The following is an 18,166-nucleotide window of genomic DNA, read 5'->3' on the forward strand; positions in this document are numbered from 1 at the left end:
TATGGCAAGCACTTCCAACTGTAATGCAGTCCTGGATAGCGTTACAACTGAATCATGCTATGGTTCCCAAACCTCTTTCTTCCAGAAAAGTCTTTCCCGGAAGATCAATATATAAAATAGCAAAAAGTAGAGCTGCGCTCCCTAGCTCCCTTTCCATCCCTCCAACCTAATGACCCCTGAGGGTAGAGTAGAAAGATCACCACACTGGTGATCAGAAAACAAACTCACAGAATTCCAGGATTGAAATGGAACATAAAACCATTCAGTCCAACCATCCAGCCTGTATCTGAATTCCCTTCCACAACAAAAACCCTCCAGGCTCTTTCCCCGACAGGCTTTCTGCTCTTGGATAAGTCGTCTCCTTTCTGTAGACTTTAGTTTCTCCATGTGAAAGAAGAGGCATTGGAGTAAATACTGTCCAAGGTCTTCTCACACAGTAAATACATGATTCAGTGGTACTAAGGACATACGGGAATTCTGACCCAGAAAGCACATCATGAAACTTGCTAAGTTTTGTATTCCATACACCCAGTAATCCAAAGGAATACGAGCTGAGGCATTCTATAGAACTATATAGAACTATATATATAGGTAGTGTCAAGGATTCAAAAACCTCTCTGAGTTTTCATGCAAAACTGGAGTATTCTTCTGGTAATGGAACCCATGGATTTGTTTGTTTCTTTTGTTGTTTTACTTTGCATTCATATATTGCAATATTCTGCATTTCAAAGGGAGAGCCCAGAGTTTTTTACAAGATTGTGTTGTTTTGTTTTGTTTTAAAGATTGGCACCTGAGCTAACATCTGTTGCCAATCTTTTTTTTTTTTCGTCTTCTCCCCAAAGCCCCCCAGTACATAGTTGTATATTCTAGTTGTGAGTCCTTCCAGTTGTGCCATGTGGGATGCCGCCTCAGCGTGGCTTGATGAGTGGTGCTAGGTCCGTGGCCAGGATCGAAACCAGCAAAGCCTTGGGCCGCCGAAGCAGAGTGCGTGAACTTAACCTCTCGGCTACAGGGCCAGCCCCTATAAGATTGTTTTTTTGAGGTAATATTCCTGTCCCAACTTTGGCTGTTCCAGAGTACTCTGCCCTCATTTGATTATTTGAATTTGGAATAGGTTTTCTTTGTCTTTTTTCATTTTTCAAAGCTTAATCTTTCCTGGCTCTTCCCCATAAAAGTTATGAATGCTCAGTAGTTGGACATCCAAATAGCACTTAAGAGGTACAACATTTCCCAAAGTTTCTTTGTCATATAAGGACTTTTTAAATTTTTATTTTATTATGGTAAGAACACATAACATGACGTCTACCCTCTTAACAGATTTTAAAGTGTACAATTCAACTTTTATTAATTAAAGGACTGGCATGAAATGTTACTAAGTGTCACATGGGTGACTACTTTCCCAAGGGGCCTGCCACTTTAATAAAGCAGAGATGTGAGGCTTGATACTGTCCTAGCCAAGTGATGATTTAGATCCTGCTTTCTTCATCCAACTATTTTCAGAATTCTAGTGAGAATACTCCTATCTGAAACGTGGGACCAAAATTTGCCTGGAGCTCTTCTTAGTATGTTTGTTCACTATAATAAAAGTCCTCAAATCATTGATATGCACTGTAGGATTGAGCAAGAGAGCAAATGTGCTGATGTTGTAGAAAGTCAGGGTTCTCGCTGTGGAAAAGGAGAAATACAAATAACAAATGGGGAAAGACAAGATTAGGATTGGAGGTATGAATATGATACCTTAGCAATGATACCACATTAGCAATAAGCATATTCAGTGTCTAGATCTTGGTTTCTAAGTATCATTCCCCATTAAAAGAAACTATGACTCCTTAGAGAAACGGCTGATGCCAGGGCTAAGAGAGAAAAGGTGTAAGATGAGCCTGGAGGATGTATCTTGCTTTACTAGAAAATAAGAAAGTACTAAAAAGAAAAATGAGGCAGATTTTGAAATAATCAGCTTGAAAGGGACCCCCTTGAGCAAATGTGGCACAATTTGAACATCAAAATAAATAAAGAAGGTAATGAATAATAACTCATTGACTAAATTAGTAATCCATTAGTCTATGGTGATGACAAATAAAGAGACAGAGAGACAGAGAAAGACAGAGAGGGAAATAGACAGATAGAATGTTAATAATAAGTGTGGAGGGAGTGGTGGATTTAGAAAAGCAGCATTTTGTAACCATCACAGTAAAGATTGGTTCAGGCAAGAATCATCAGTTGATGCTAAATGTGAGGTAGGAGGATGGATGAGAAACAGGATATTTGCATGGTCTTAAAATGTCTCCCTGCAGTTTCTTTAGCAAGGGGGAAATAGTAACTATACAGGGGAGAAAATGGACGATACATGCATCGGTGATCAAAATGGACCTCATTGGTGAAGGGCAGACAATGTATGTCTCTGCATGTGCTTCCTGGAAACGGACAACACTAATTCTGTAGTGTGTAGAGAGGTCTCACTTGAATCCAACTATGAGTAAACATCAGAGGAACCTACATTGAAGGACACTTTGAAGAACAAATTCTATAGAAACTGAACTGCATTCTGTAAAAAATGCCAATATCACAGAAACAATGTAAGGCTCAGGAACTGCTCCAGATTAAAAACTAAAGAGGTGTGACAACTAAATGCAATACGTGAGATTAGACTGAATTCTGCACAGGAGGGGAAAATGCTGTAAGTGGACATGAATGAGTAAGCTGACCAAAGTAGAACATAGAGCATAGGTTAGATAAAATGACTTTATCAATGTTAAATTTCCTGAACTTGATAACTACATTGTGCTTATATAAGAGAATTTCCTGTCCTTAGGAAAGACACACAGAGTAGTTAAGGGTTTATGAGGCATATCCTGAAATAGTTCAGAAAAAAATGTTTACGTAAATGTGTGTGTGTGTATATATATATATAGAAAGAGACAGACAGATAAACAGAGAAGGCAGAGACAAAGAGAATAATAAAAAAATGAGGCAAATTATTAAATATTAGTGAAGGGCAAAGGGCAATTAGAAGTTTTCTATATTGTTCTTGCAATTTTCCTGTAAGTTTGACATAACTTCAAAATAAAAAGTTTTACAGATTGACTGGTGCTGACATTCATCCTAATTTCAAATGAGAAATAGAATTCCTTTTAAAACTTTCTTGCCCAGGAAAATAATTTACTGGGAAATTCTTTTTACTCGAATGTGTTAGTTTTTTTGTGGTTTTCTTTTCTTTTTTTTTTTTTTTTTGCAGTGAAAGAATGATGATGTGAAAGATGTGAAGCACTTAACACCCAGCAGCCCACTCAGAAGTAACCCTTTAACAGCTCAGGGGAAAAGTTCCTACTCAGTAGAAGGCGGTGGAATCTCAGCGTTTTGCTCCTGCACACACACACACAAATCTATTTATATAGCATCGCTGTTAACCTTATTTCCCTCAGTTAAAGTCACTGCATTGCTCAATTCCACGAACGCTTTCCCTGGAGAACAGCCAGCAGAGCAGTGAAGTGGGAGCCAAGAAGACCTGGGTTCAAGGCCCAGCTCCATCAGTGACTACCCTCATAGGTGTAACTCCCTCACTTCAGTTTTCCCATCTGTACAATGGCGATGACGATGATAGATTTGGGAGCACAAAAGCTTTCTGCAAGCATACCTACAGTTGACCTTGTCATGAGGGGTTGTGTGAAGCTGATAGTAAGTGTTGGACTGGCTCATCTACTTGTCTTTCTGTTTCATCTGACCAGCCCTTAGGGTGGAGCTTGTCTACTCCTAAAAGGAATTTGACAAGCTGCTTTCAAGAGTAGTAAATTCTTGACAATCAGTTGCAATGAATTCACTAGCTTGTGTACATTAGGGCCATTTTGCTTCTTCTGTCTGAACTCTTCCAGGTAATCTTGTGTGGGTCCAGAGAATGACAACATAGGAAACAAATCTCATTTGCCCCCAGATCTTTCTTGCGTGCCTCTGAGATCTATCTGTTTTATTCACTCACAAATGCATCTTTTTTTCTTCCTAGGAGAGAGTAGGAACTATTGTATTCCACCTTCAGCAGCAACAGTTTCGTCAGTTAGACTGCGACTGCTGAATCTTTATCCCCGGGATGTGGTGAGACAGGGCGACAGCTTCCAGATTGCTGACTAGCTATTTTGGGACTTGTAAACTTGTGGCACAACTGACTTGTAAATCAATGCTTGTATAAATGCATCTGAAACCCAAACATAAAAACCTATCATTTTAACTATTGAGTCTTTTTCACATTAAAATTATGATTTTCTCTAATTCTTCATCTTTTCTTTACATTTTATGTCATTTATGAAACAAGCAGGGTTAACTACCAAAGAGAAAAAGAAATGTAGTTGGTAAACAGAGGACACACACCTCACTTTACACACTTCCGGTCCCTCTACATTTTTTTCCTGTCTTCAATCTCTTAGATTATTTTCTCCACCAAAATCCTTGTCCACTGTAATTTTCTTTAGTTGTACGTATAGAGTTTTATGACAGGGTAGAGCATGACTCAGAATATTAAGTAGCAAGCTGGGGAAATGAGTGCTATGTTTCTAATTACTAACATCAGTGCTTCAGCTCAGTCGTCTATAAAATGGGACTAAGGATACACATGATATGTAAGTAAAAATCTATGAGCATGTGCAATGTGATACAAATTCAAAATGATAACAAAGCCCTCTAAGATTCTTGACGAGAAAGAAAACTGCTGCATTCAAAAAGCCCAAGGTCCAGCCTGAACTAACTAGTAGATACCAAGATGATACTCCTCAAAATGCACCAAAGCTGTGACATGATGCTTTAGCTCCCTGGTGTGAGAATTAGAAGGTATATCAGCTTTCTACTGCTGTTGTAACAAATGACCACAAACTTAGTGGCTTAATCTACACAAATGTATTCTCGTACGGTTGTGTAGGTCAGAAACTTGATATGGATCTCACTGGGCTAAAATCAAGATGTCAGCAGGACCATATTCCTTTCTGGAGATTATTCTGGATTATCCGGGTAGGCCCAATATAATCACAAAGATCCTTATCATGGAAGCAGAAGTCAGGGAGAGAGAGGGAGAGATGCGATGACAGAAACAGGTTGGAGTGATGCCCTTTAAAAATGGAGGAAGGGGGACCATGAGCCAAGGAATGCAGGTGGCTTCTAGAAGCTTGAATAGGCAAGGAATCAGATTTGCTCCTAAAGCCTCCAGCAGGAATGCAGGTCTGCCGACATCTTGATTTTAGCCTGTAAGACCCATTGTGGACTTCTGGCTTCCAGAATTGTAAGATAACGAATTTGTGTTGCTTTAAGCCATTAAGTTTGTGGTAATTTGTCAAAGCAGAATAGGAAATGAATATAGGGAGAATCCGTTTCCTTATCTTTTCCAGCTCCTGAAGGTCACCTGCAGTCCTCGGCTTCTTGCCCTCACCTCCAATTTCAAAACCAGTCAAGTCCCTCTCTCACCCTTCTTCGTTGTCACATCTCTTTCTGATCTCTGCGGGAAAAAGTTCTCTGATTTTAAGAATTCGTGTCATTAGTTTGGGCCCACCTGGATAAGCCAGAATAACCGCCCCATTTCCAGATCCTTAATCCTTTTCACATCTGCAAAGTCTTTTTTGACATGTAGGCTGACTTATTCATAGGTTTCGGGGATTAGGACACCGACATCTTTGGGGGCCATTATTCTGTCTACCACAGAAGACTTGAGTTCCATACCTAGTTCATCAACTCTCTAGAGATGTTACTTTGCGAAAATGTTTTCAGCTCTCCAGATCATAGATTTCTTTATCTGTGTAATAATTCTAACACTATTCTACATCACAGGCTTGCTCTCAGTATTAAATGAGTGAATGTACGTGAAAGCACTTTGTAAACTGCAAAGGCTAAATAAAGATAAGGGATATTATTTCAGGAAGGGTGGAGGGGTAACAGTAAGAGTAGGTTAAATAATAGATAATGAAGAGGGTATGGGTAGCCTTCCTGTCCTCCACATCAAGCCTTACCAAGCCATTTAGGAACATCCTTAGGGGTATCTCCTGTGATCTTACAGAGTTCTGCCATATTCTCTTTTCAGGACACCTCCATTTCTCTCATTAATGTGAGCTGCCCTATAGCTACTTGAGGGTGGCATCTTGCCGTGACCTAACTGCTCCTTGCCATGGTTCCCCCCATGGCTATGCCATGTTCTCCTGCTGCTTCTGAAGCTGCATACCATAGGGGTGCCAAAGAGATGCTGTAATTCCTCCAATTCTCATTGAGCTGAGGCCACACTGGGTCCACACGGGATGTCCTTTTCCTATATTTTGTGTCACGTTTGATCATCTGACCACAACGGTTGGGCCATTACAGACTGGAGACAATGATAACTTAGACTTCATTCAAGGAAACTTTCACTTTGTGTTATTACTGAACCAGCAAACAAAATGGAAAGGGATATACACCAGATATGATTACAAATGATGCAGCTCCCAGGTGCTGCCCAGGTTTCTTGTGGAAGTGCAAGAAAACCAGTGGCGCATGGATCTTATACGGGAGGAGAGATCTGCAAGGTGAGGGGAGTCAAACACCATGAACTTGTTGCCCGTTGTATGATTGTAGCCTGAGAGAGGGCCCACATCAGCACCCAAGGATCCCCTCAACACTAGTAATGAAATCCTCACCATACCAAAGTTGTGTACTTCTGTGTTCTATTGCTTCCAGAATCATTAAAGCTCCTTGAAGCCTGACCATGGCATACCACATCGTGTGTCTCAGAAGTCCTTTGTAAATACAGGTCTTTCTGCTTCTGCTTGCCATGCCTCTATTCAAAAAGTTCAGACAGGGGCCGGCCGCATGGCCTAGTGGTTAAGTCCGTGCTCTCCACATTGGCAGCCCAGGGTTTCTCCAGTTCGGATCCTGGGCACAGACCTAGCACCACGCATCAGGCCATGCTGAGGTGGCATCTCACACAGCACAACCAAAAGGGCCTGCAACTAGAATATACAACTATGCACTGGGGGGCTTTGGAGAGAAGAAGAAAAAAACAAAACCTCACAGAGAAGTCTTTGGGAATAGATCAGGGGACAGACACTGATCCTTCCCGTCCTTTCTTCCCCATCTCATCTTTGCCAACCAAGTGCCCACTTACAAGACTCTCCCTGCCATTTCCTTACCTCCTCCTCCTCCTCTCTCTCTTTTCACTCTCCTCTTTGCCTTCTCTTAGACCTCTTCTCCCCAAGTGACTAAACCCATGTAAATGGACCCCGCGGATTGCTCTACAGCTAATCAGAGGCACCCAGGTGTGCCTGAATGCCAGTTAGGCTCAATTGGAACCACTGCTGAACTTATATTTGCTGTGATATGCAGCCAATAACAGGCATAGTTATAATCAAATAACAGGCACAGTTCATGATTCAAATAAAAGACAAATTTCTCAAAGCCTAGTAGCTTGTGACCCAAGCTTGTGTAATAAGCAACACAAAGAAACTAGATATAGGCTATTTCTATACACATAAAGACAAAACCACTATAGAACCACATCAGTTGTAACTTTGAGCAGAACTAATTAGCTGAGCTCCTGTCTCACAGCAGCAGACATGGAAAAGTCTGTTCCTGTCATTGGGCAGAACAATAGCTGATCAGTCTGACTGAAAGTTGAGGTCAGAATGGTTCAGAAAGGATACTGTGGCCACACATGGAGAAAAAGCTCTGTAAAAGAAACATCTACATCCACAATTGCAATTTCACGGTCTGTGGGAAGAACTCAGGGTACATGCACATATATTCCTGCCTCACCCACCCACGATGAGATGTGGAGTGTCCCTACAGTTTGTACATCCTTCTGATCTGGTAGATTCGAATGACAGGTTCAGATCACAGACTATCACCAAATGAGCACACGAGGAGAAGGAAAAAACAAACATCTCCGAGTTCCTTTCCCTGAACCACCCTGTACGGCTGGGCTGGCCATTGAGTTCTCACACTTCCCATTGCGGTCTTGTCTACTGTTCTTCCTGAAGGGCCCTAGGGTCTGTAGGAGCCATCAAATGAGCTCCCGCACTAGAGGTAAGCAAATGGTTCCATACACGCCAGGGAGTGGCAGAGAATTGCTTGCCATCCTGACGCGGCACTCAGGAGCCAGGGGACTTCATATCTGAGTTACAACAAGGGATGTGCTGTGGCGGAAGCTTGGTTTTGTGCCCGAGTTTATACTTTAACGCTGAGGTGGTTTCACTTGGGAAGAAGACAAAAATCCCAAACATTTTGTTTCATGCAATTTCGTGCCCCAGAAGTGTCTGTTTCCGCTGATTCCATTCAGCCACACTGAGGGCTTTGCCTGCACTGCAGTGATTAATGAACACTGTATTTTGCTTATAGCAAAAATGGAAAAAATTAGCAGCAGGGCATAGCATGGTAACTCTTCCAGTGTTAGAAATAACATCCGGAGGTGTTCATTCTGAGTCGATGGAAGAATCCGGCGTCAACTGAACAGTAGTGATGGAAATAACTAGCCAATTCAGTCCAACAACTGGTCAGTGACTATTCAACTCGTGTGGGTAAAGACTTGACTCTTTCTAACAAGCTGTATTATTGCAGTGTTTAAAGGGCGACCTTTCTCCTCAAAATATATTTCTATCAAATTTTTTCTAACATATAGTGTTTCTAATATACTTTGCAAATTCCTGATAGTGCTTGATAATCTATGCTTTATAACCTCTTCACAAAAATATGTTGTTTCTCCATAGACTCCTAGGTGACAGAAACAGAGGAGGTCATCTAGTCCTTTACTCTGCTATTTCCTCCACTGTCATTTCTACTATTGTCTAGAATGTGATATAAGCTGGAAAAGACTGGAATAATTTTGAAATCACAAGTGACTCTCTGGCCCTTTCAAAACACATCAAGGTTCTCAATAACTGAAACAAACATGTGAATCAAAATGTCAGAAATGTAAGCTATAGCACATCCATACATGTCCTAAATGTCACCATTCGCTACAGGATTAGTAGGGTGCAATCTCTTAGTAGCAATTGAAAAATTATATGTGATCAATAAACCAGCATGTTCCTCATTCAAAACTCTCATCTTAAAAAGTGAGGAGAGGGGCTGGCCCCATGGCCTAGTGGTTAAGTTCAGCATGCTCTGCTTCGGAGGCCCAGGTTTGGTCCCCAGGCATGGAACTGCACCTCTCAGTGGCAGCCATGCTGTGGCGGTGACCCACAGATAAAACAGAGGAAGACTGGCACAGATGTTAGCTCAGGACCAATCTTCCTCAGCAAAAAAAAAAAAAAAAAAAGAGGAGAGGCTGTGGACAGAGCAGTAGACAGTGAAACATTCTTTATTAGCTGCTTTCTATTGTAAAAAAGAAAAAAAAAAAAGACACCAAAGAAACATTTAAGAAAACTGTTCAATCCAAGAAAGTACTATCTGAATAAAGTCAGAACCACTTTTCCCTCGGCAGTGTTGCTTCAGCAGCCAGTTAGAAAGATGAAGGCTTTTTCCAGAACGTGAGTAGGAACGAGTCATATAGCCTTCTGATGTCATGTAACAAAATAATCAAACATGTACTATTAGACAAGATAAAAGAGAGCATGGGAGTTACAGCAAGGGTTTATTCAAGAAAAACCAGTTTGAGAAAAGACAACTCATGTAAAAACAAAGAGGGAAAATGCTTCAGGAGTAGGGGATATCAATTTGAGTGTCACAGAAACCTAAAGTGTTATCCCTGGGAAGGAAAATACCATTGATAATAAAACCTGTTGTTTTAACTTTTTCCGGAACTCAGAAAATGAACCATCATTATGTAAAAGCTCCAAGAAAAAATGAGCACGTCTGACAGACTCTCCACGTTCCTTCAGTTCTGTCATTAACTCTGAATGGAGATTTATGAGGACAGAGAAATTAGAGTGAGCAAAGCTACAGCGAATGGATTTGTGGGGAAGCCCTGTGCTAGATGATTAAGGTAGAGTTGAGAGGGAGTTGGCTGTGTATTTCCCTAAAGGAAAGTAGAAGTTGGCCATGTGGAATTTTCTAGAAGTTGCCTTCATTTCATGACAAAGAATTCTTCTCTGTTTTAAACGCACTTAGTATTTTTGAATGAGTGGCACCCTTAGAAACTGAACAGACTATTCCCCACACGTTTTTTAAAGGAGACTGATAGTTCTCTGTCATACTCCGAAAATAAATACATTTTAGTCATTCAATAAAGACCATACAATGCTTATGAAATCGCCAGAGAAAACAACAGTCCTGCCAAGAACAAACAGGTGAAATGCCAAGCGTCTCTGCAATTCTAGTTTTTGCCCAAGTGCTAGAAGTGTTGGCAGACATGGGCACAGGGCCCTGATAATAAGCAAATGAACACGTTTAACCTCTGGGCCAGATGAGCTGTATGGAAGGGTCATGTCAGATTGTGTAATGTCTAGGGGAAGCCACATAAGATGTCACTACAAACTAGGCTGGTATCTGTCAAATACTAGATTCACCAGCTTCTAGGAAATGCACTACTATCCAATTAAGTGACTTTCTAACAGGAAAAAGAATAAGATAATTCTGTTTCAGTGAGCTATCACTTTTGGAGAGTGTATTTCATGGAAAGCAAAACTATCGAGTTAGGAGAGATTTATAGAGATCATTTAGACCAAGTTGCTCAATTTACAAATGGATAAACTGAGCTCCAAGCAAGGGAAGTGATTTCCTCTAGGAAGATGCATAGAAAAGCAGAGACCTACCTGAGCGGCCCTGTATCTACACATGCTTGCAGAGAGCTGTTTGCAAAATGTTCCAAAGAGCTTTCCTGAAGATGCTTCTAGATTTCCTTCCACTGGATACCTCCTAATTCTTATTCAAAATTCAAAATCCTCCCCGACATTTCCACTCAGGGCTTTTCATGAGGAAAGCAGAGTGTATATTGTAGGTAACAGTGATAAATGCAAAAGAAGCTAAAGGCAAATCAAGGATGATTCAAATTTACTTATGACCTAAACCCAAATTAAACCCATGTGGACCAAGGTGTCTTCTTACAAGTTGAGCAGAGGGCTGTGACCATCTCCTTTCCATCTTGCATAAAGCATATTTTACTCAGTAGCAAAACTCCCATTTAATAGCCTGATGGATGAATTAACAGAGTGCTAAATTAATGAATTTCATCTATAATATTAATTATTTCTTCATCATGGAAGAATGCCACCATAGCCTTATTTTAAGCTATGTATTCCATTCTGCTTTCAGAATGTCTTCCATTCTGCTTTCTTTCAGGCAAGAGACACCCTTTCTTGCCCTAGAAAGAGTATCTCATTCTGTCACTGACTAGCCGTGCAACTTCACACAAGACACAGTTCCTCTGAGTTTCAATTTCCTCATGTATAAAACACAGTTTGCAGAAAGAGTTAAATCAGATCAGTATGCAAAAGTGCTTGACATGTAGGAGGTGTTGAATATGTCCGATAGTTGAATATGAATGTTTGGGAAAGCATTATCTTCTGATACCAACCTGGAATAGGTTCCTGTAGAAGGAAATAGAATAAAAACAGAAAATTCTCTTTTTCAGGCTCATAAACAACTTTAAAACAACAAAGGAGCATAGCAGTGAAAACATGAATAAAATAATGTAACCTCGCCCTGTTCCATAGGCCTGGATTTACCACCAGATTATTCTTTCTTCCTGTATAGGATTATGTGTGAATCAAGTATCTAAAGCTGGCACAGCCCTGGGCGCTTCATAGATAGCATGGGTATTAGTGGATATTAAAGTCATACATCCATACCCATACACGTAAGTGCCATACAAGTATACACACATGCACAGGAGCTTGCCGTGAGAAATATAGCCTAATGCTACATTTGGTTTAAACTATGCAGTGTTTTATTGTCTGTGCCTTTTGATTCTCTACTTGCACCCTGTATATCAGAGGTCATCCTGTTTCTCAGTCAATAATTGTTGGTTTCAAGGAACAGGAATCTATTTAAGCAAGCTTAAACAGAAAGAAATTTTGTATAAGTCTGCAACAAACAATCTCGTGGAAATCCAAGGACAACCCACAAAGCCCAGTTGGGGACCCCAGGAACTGGAAATTTACCTATTAAGTCAGAAACCATGGTTGTTCACTCTGTCTCAAAAAATCCTCTCTCATCTCTGCCTCTCCGCCTCCTCTTTCTCTCTCAACTCACTTCCTCTGCTTTCATATGACCCAATTTGGCTCAAGCAGCCATTCAGGTCAATCGTCTGCCCATTTTCTAACTAGGTCTATGTATCTTTCAAATTCTTGAAAAAGAGCACTGGTTAGTCAACGGATTAGCATCTTGCAGTGTGTCCAATCACGTGTGTCTGGGAGTGGGGGAGTGGGGCGCAGAGCCACTGAACTATTCCATCCTCGTGAACAGGACTGGCTGTGATAAAAGAAGACGTTGGATTTGGACAAGCAACTCAATTAAACATGATATCTTTGCTGCTTTCAAAGCCATGACTTTTCAGATTAAATAAACCTTAAAGCCACGAGTTTTTCTTTTTCCAAATGAAATAAACCTGGAAAATATGGCCTTTCAAAGTCATTGGTTTATACTAACCTTGACATGTAAATCATCCACGGCATGCCAATTTTATTACATCATCATCAATATCATTTTTATGCTAAAAACACTCTAATCCAACAAGTAGGACCCAATAATTAAAATATGTTGCATATCTTAAATATTTTAACAAATATTTTTTGATAACAGGTTGATTAGTGGATAGCTTCACCCTTCTAGGGCCCAATACACGGATTCTATGATTTTTTTTCTACCCCTAGCCTTTTCCTTACGTATGGGTTGACTTTTGGAGTTTCGCACTATCTTGCTTGCACATGTCACATCCATAATAATTTCCAGTTTGGGTTCCTTTAAAGTGGAATGAGAACTGAAAAAAACCTATGAGGCGAAGTGATATGATATCCGAGATTTGCTTCAAAATAATTGTGGCGAGGGAGTGGGTGGGGTATAGCTGAATCCAGATTGACGTGTGTGGATAATTGTTGAAGCTAGGTGATGAGGATATCATGTTAATTATACTAGACTCTCTAATTTTAGATATGTTTGAAAATGTCCATAAAATGAAGTAAAAAAACAAAACACATGAAGCAATCTGAATGCAGAATCTTCTTAATTATTACAATTTCCCTCTTTTATTTTTTTCTCACCCATGCCTAATTTGACAGATTTTTTTTAGCACCCTGCCTTTACGGAGTTTTACAAAGGCATTTAGCCTAGATTTCATTGAAGCAACTACTCACTTTGCATTCATATTTCATCAGTTTACATAATATTTAATTAAATCACATAATTACATTATTATGTACAGCTGGCATAAATAGATTTGGAACAAACTCAACTAATTTGCAGTAAGCATGCAACTCGAATGGTTGAAGCAGTAGCTGGGCAGACGAGACACTGCTAAGCACACTACTTCTAACCACACTACTAACCAGCAGCAGTTCCTGTACCAGGGCGATTGGGCACCGGGTCTTACTGAGTGTCAATTAATCCAGCAAGCGGATTCAGTGGAAGTTCACTAAGAGAGAATCCACCACGGTGTTGTTATTATTATCATCATTATGTGTTCTTTTACATTTTTCAAACTTTAATTCTGAATTCAATTCATTCTCTTCATGATCTCAAACTTGAGACAGTCGAAGACTTTATGCTTGCCTCAAATGATCTTCTGGAGTGTGATGATAGCAATGGGACCCATTTTTCCAGCTACTTATATTTGGCAAGCACACAGAGTAGGGGTGGTTAATTTCCACATTCCTACTTTGTGTTTTTCCACTTTCTCACAACTTAGCTTACTCACCTAAACAACAACAACAAAAAAATAGAAGTTAGGTTGTTTTAGGAGCATTGGCTTTAGCAAGAAGCCTGATTACACTTGCTAAGGCTCCTAGTAGCAATATCAAGGAATTAATTAAAATGCTGAAACCAGAGTACCTACCCAGAGAGACAAAGAATGAGTGTGCTGGTAGTCCCCAGTTCTTGTTGAAATACCTTAAGGAAGAAAGTCAGTTTTTATTTCACTATGCGGGGTGACAAAAGGTAATGTGACACACCAATTTTTTTTTAATGATAAAACTGTAGGCACCAAAATTCCCTCATTCTCCTCCTCCCTCCATGACACCTCATAAAACTGCTTCCAGAATGAACTAGTCGTACTGCCCGTTGAGTTTCTTTTATTAAACTCATAGCTGCGGATGTTGGAAAGGACGGCTTTCTCTTTGTTTAAACCACGTTAGGATGACTCACTCCTGAACACACAGAAGCAAGGCAATTTGCGCCTCCATTTTCCATCTCGGGCGTGCAGCAGCCACGTGCATTCTGAGTCACGCAGAGTCCACTCTTCAGAAGGCATGCTGTAAGCTCAGAGGGGCTAATAATCAAATTAGGCTGCTAACAAATGGCAATTTATAATGCTGAAACTAACGAGAGGTCAAAGAACTAAGCTCTGCAAGGAGTTTTAATTATCCTGTCCTTGGTGACTCCACAAGAACATTTTTAAAAGAACGCTGTCACCAGTATTCAACTGATACTCTTGGTTTCGTTAAGAAGATTTACATAACCTATTATCTAAAGGGGAAATATGCACTTGTTTTCCAAGTAGAGGGGGGATCTGAAACCTTCTCTTTAGAGTTGGAAAGCAAGCCCTGTCTTGGTCTAATATTCAGTTAGAATACCATTCATGGAATCCTCTCCTTCCCACAGTGCTAATGAATGGAGAAACAAGAGACCCTCTCTTCAAGGAAATCTCTAGATTGCATAGCATATAGGAAGAGAAGAACTGTAACAAACAAACCGACGACAAGAGATTTTTCTGCCCTTATTTCTTATGCCATTTCATTTTTTTACTTTTCTTTTTCTTGCCACTTTGTTTGGTTTTAATGACATCCTGACGCTCAGGCCTTGACTGTGTGCTTCCGCAGTGGGTGCAGCCTTTCCTTTCACTCCTGTTTCTTGGTTTTCAAGCTTCTCCTCGTGCTTGTTGAATCAGCGAGGCAAGGCATGCGTTTTCTTGGGCCATAGATCCAGAGCCTTGTACTTCTTGCCCTTTAGAGGGTTCTCCTTGCGAGTTTGGTTAATGACAGTGAGAATGCTGGTGATGGATTCATGAACAACTTTAATGTTGAAGAGCTTAGACGCCACACGGCCTGTTACTTTGGCTACGTTCGTCTGTGACAGCTCTACCTTCAGTCATCCAGTTGTTTCAGCAGCTCCTACTTCTTCTTGCCAGGAAGGTCTCTGGCCTTACTCTTGGCCATGGCTGCAGGAGCGCTGTGGCCGCCTGCTCCAAGGAAAAGAGCATTTTTGCTTCATATTTGTACTTCCCTCTGTCACGTATACATCTACACACACCAGCACGACCATCACACCCACCACTCCTGCAGGTCAAGATACTCCTCAGTTTTCATGAGCTAACTTCTTTCTGGGCTGGGTTTGGGACAGCTTTGTTTATTTGGAGGGGTATAGCAAAACTAATTAAAGAAAGCCACAGTATCAACTGAATGTGGAACCTCTCAGGCAAAAGTAAAAACAAAAAGCTGCTACTCTTAAGAGTCAGAGAAAAGATTAATTTGGAGGCTTTGGAGGTGTTCGTATCAATAGACCGTGAGCACTGCCAATCTAGAAAGGCTTTTGCTACCAAGCGGGTTAATGGTCCAAAGGTAACATCCCCCCGTCAAGCCAATTTAAGGCCAAAGAATGCATCTGGGCAGGGAGTTTTCTTTTATCAATAACTGTATCGATAAAACAGCAAATGGAACGTGAGAAAATTGAACATGTCCATATCATCAGGGCAGCAAGACAACCAGCCCCGAGTATGGAAGGGTCTGGGTGTTGAACCAGTTGCCCTTATTGTTGAAAAAAAATGGCAAAGTATAAAAGCAAATCAAACAAGGAAATTGGGAGCAATGCAAATAACAAAAGCTTTCTTCCTGGAAAAGAAGACAAAATCTGGAAATTCTTCTGCTAAATTTGCCTTCACCACACCCTGCCCTGTGACATTCCTTTGTTGTTCTTTTGCATGATTTGCCCATTCTTTTATGAGACAGTGTAGATCAAGGGCTAAAAGCACAGGCCCTACAGTCAAACTAGAACCCGGTTCTATCACTTACTGGCTGTTTAGTCTTGGGCAGTTTACTTTTTTCTGCCTAAACCTCAGTATCCTCATTTATAAAACTGAGATAATAGCAAGGCAGCAAGAGTCCAGGCTTTAGAGCCATGCCTGGGTTCAAATCCTCTGCTCCACCACTTACTGGCAGTGTGATCTTGAGCAAATTGCCTAACCTGTCTGGGGCTCAGTTCCCCTCTAAAAAAGGTGGGGGAGGTAAAAGGGCATATTTGTATAGTGATGGATGGCAACTGGACTTTTGTTGGTGAACATGATGAAGTCTATACAGAGGTAAAAATATAATGATGGTACAACTGAAATTTATATAATGTCATCAACCAATATGACCTCAATAAAAAAAAATGTAAAAATACATATGTATATCTTAAAAATGAAAAAGAAAATTGAGGCTGATTGTCAGGACCTCACAGGGTCATTGTGAGAATTATAGAATACATATAAAGCACCTAGTAAGAGCTCAATAAATATAAGTCATTAGTACTTACTTCAGAAGTTTGTTGTGAGGAGGAAATGAGATAATGAAGGAAAAGCTTTTAAGTTCAGTATACTAAGTGCTGGATAAATGCTAGCTTTTGTTATGTTTTCCTTTTGACACTATGACTGGGCTTTAAGCTCCTAAAGGATGGGTCTTATATTTTTTTTCTTCATGCTATAACGTCTAGCAATGTGTATATGCCAACAGGAGTGATTCAACTGTAGCTCAAGGAAGGAATAAAGGTACAAGTCCTCATGCAAAAGTAGAAACTCAACTATCAGGACTGTGGACTCACAAGCCACAAAAAGATTGGGTTTATTGAAAGTTGAGGGTACAGTTCAAACAAAATGATTGATTTTTGGCAAACTGTAAGTATCAAGAGACAACAATTTGGTGTTTGATTTCCCATTCGTGTAAGAGAGAAAATAATTTTCCCTCTACCCTTCTGAGTTGTTGGCTAAGACCTCCCTGTGATAAAAGACAAATAAACAGGAAAAGAAAAAAACAATTTTAATTACATACGTACATACGTATAGCCCCACAAAGAGAGGACCCTGAAAAGGCAGCCAGACAATTGAGGCTTATATACCACCCTGAGCTAAGAAAAGGGAGAGGGTTCTGGGGCTTGAAAAGGAGGAAGGCAATTCATGGGAAAGTAAGAAGAGGAGATTTTTGGTAAAGCAAGGTTGTCCTGCCAAGCAGATAAGTCTCTCAGGTGAAAAAGTGATCTCTCCTAATAGCTTTGGTCGGGGGTCCCCTTTCTAATGTAAATTTCCTTTATAAATGTAGATTTCCTTTACGAAAGGGTAACTTCTATTATGTTTTCAGAGCTTCTCCTGTGTCTGCAATTTCTCAAAATAATCATATGCCAAAGAGGCACATTTTGGGGTGGCATATTCTGCTATCCTCCTTTTGAAAATATTGATGACTACAATAGATGATTTGACAAAAAATGGCCAAATTAATGGTATTACATAGACATAGCTTAGGGAATAGTTTTCACACCTGAGATTTCTGTGAGTTATCTTCATAAATTTCATTACATCAGTATACCACCAAAAACTTCCTTCACAAATTATGCTTTATACACATACCACCTTTACTATTATTTCCTTAATATCTTTTTTCTTTAAATTAACTTAAATTCTTTTTACTTATTGATTTGAAAAGGAGAGTTTATATTATCACATTAAACGGAAGCCATTGTGGAAATTAATAAACAGAAATCTCATTAAAGTGGAATCAGAAGGCCAAAAGGGGAGCTCTCACAACCTACATCAATAGCAGAGCCCAACAGGAAGAGGAAAGACTTCCTCTTGTTGGTCAGCAGGAAGCTCAGCCAATGAGAGACTGTCACAACTTAGCCAATGAAAAACAACTACACCTTGAACTCTTTGTTTACAATAGCCCTCCCAAGTTCCTCTTCCCCTCTATAAAAGAATTTCTCCTTCTCTTGTTGCTGGGGACTTGCTTGCAGCTTGCCATGGTTGCAGGCCCCGAATTGCAATTTTTTACTGGTTCCAAATAAACCCATTTTTGCCAGAGAAATAACTAGTTGTCTATTTGTTTAAGGTCAACCC

This window comes from Equus quagga, chromosome 10, assembly GCF_021613505.1.
Source record: "Equus quagga isolate Etosha38 chromosome 10, UCLA_HA_Equagga_1.0, whole genome shotgun sequence".
NCBI lineage: Eukaryota > Metazoa > Chordata > Mammalia > Perissodactyla > Equidae > Equus > Equus quagga.